Source organism: Cyprinodon variegatus, unplaced genomic scaffold (assembly GCF_000732505.1).
Source record: "Cyprinodon variegatus isolate N-32 unplaced genomic scaffold, C_variegatus-1.0 Scaffold145, whole genome shotgun sequence".
NCBI classification, from domain to species: domain Eukaryota; kingdom Metazoa; phylum Chordata; class Actinopteri; order Cyprinodontiformes; family Cyprinodontidae; genus Cyprinodon; species Cyprinodon variegatus.
In genome coordinates this window covers 745,247-746,628 of record NW_015150598.1, presented here as the reverse complement: position 1 = coordinate 746,628, position 1,382 = coordinate 745,247, and the positions used below count along the sequence as shown (strand labels likewise).

At 45.9% G+C, this 1,382-nt stretch overlaps 1 long non-coding RNA gene across 1 annotated transcript in view; it reads left to right on the top strand.

Moving 5' to 3' along the window:
- The first annotated feature begins 784 nt into the window (after positions 1–784).
- Positions 785–1,382, top strand: part of LOC107086211 — a 4,915-nt gene continuing 4,317 nt past the window's right edge. Inside the window, exons 1-2 of the long non-coding RNA XR_001481296.1 lie at positions 785–876; positions 950–1,223. This is a non-coding gene — a long non-coding RNA (uncharacterized LOC107086211). The remainder of the gene's footprint in view (positions 877–949; positions 1,224–1,382) is intronic.

The following is a 1,382-nucleotide window of genomic DNA, read 5'->3' as shown; positions in this document are numbered from 1 at the left end:
CAGAAAAGGAAGCACAAACAATATAAAGTAGTTGACTAAATTAAATATACAAAAGTTAAACAAATGTGCTCACTACAATTGGAACTAATGTTTTTTTTTTCGTTTTGTAAAAAAGAGAAAAATTGGTTTTGTGTGGGGTTACCGACCGTGTGACCATTTCACCCTCGTTATTGTGATATCCTTAGACAGACTCCTAGACTGGAGCAAACTGCCCTTAGAAATCTCAGAATTCAAGATCGCATCCTATAAAGGTAGAAATCTACAGGATTTTTTGCACTAAACTATAAAGATAAGTAACAGATACTAATAGTAAGGAGAATACATCAGAAAGTCTCCACTGTTTTCCAAAAACAGACACAAACATGTTGCAGATACTGCACTATCATCATCATATTACTGGGTTGGATTTATGTTTTGTTTTATAACGCTGAAACAGTTATGGGAAATAAATCCAAGTATGTCCTTTGTAAATGCCATGTTGTAGCATTTGAGGACAAAAAAAAAAAAAAAAAAAGATCTTCCCTGGTGTTTGCTTACAGCTCTCTGATGGTCCAAAAAAGGCAAATTAATCAGCTATAATCTTCCTGCGCTGATCTTTTATGTTTGGTTTCTAAAAAACATGGTTTTAAGTAAATATGGTCAAACACCTCTGCTATTGTCTAATCTTTCCAAAGTGTCAGGATTCAGTGGGCAGTGCTGATCAGGTCTCTGCCTGTTGCCTTTTTTCCCGCAGGTGGCTGTAGTTTGACAGGGGGGCGTGGTCCTCAGCTGCAGCTTGTTCAACGGCGTGATGACAGAAGGATTTAAGCAGAGGTGATCAACGGAGGGGGGCGGAGGGCGGGCTGTGATCCACGCCAGAGTGTTAACCCCTGTGTGGTATGCCTCAGCTGGCCACTGTCTACTGACAGCAACTCGATATAGAATAATTTTGGTTTCCTGTCCCTCTCAGGTTCCCTCTCGCCTTGGATCCCGTTCCAAGCGCTCTCTCGGGCTCCGGCATCTCAGGTCTGTACCAAGCCGGGCCGAGGTCCCCACTGGATAACCCGGACCCCTCAGAGGTGTCAGCCTGCCAGAGCTCCTTGCCGTCATGCCGTCCGGATTCCGCTCACCCTCCAACAGCCAGGTCCCTGTTACCTCCACCTAACCCGGGGCTCCATCTCTTGGAGGACCCGATGTGTCCGATCCTCCTCATTCCCCCTGGCTCGAGTCCGCTCACGTGCACGGTAAGACAGCACACAGCTGATCGCTCTGTCTTGCTAACTTTCAGATTCTCTCTGCAGTTTGTGCATACCTGGCCAGCGTCGGCGACACAAGGGTGTTGATGGAAGCAGCACAGCTGATGTTTCTTTCCAGGATGACGTCACAGCCAAACAGGAACAGAC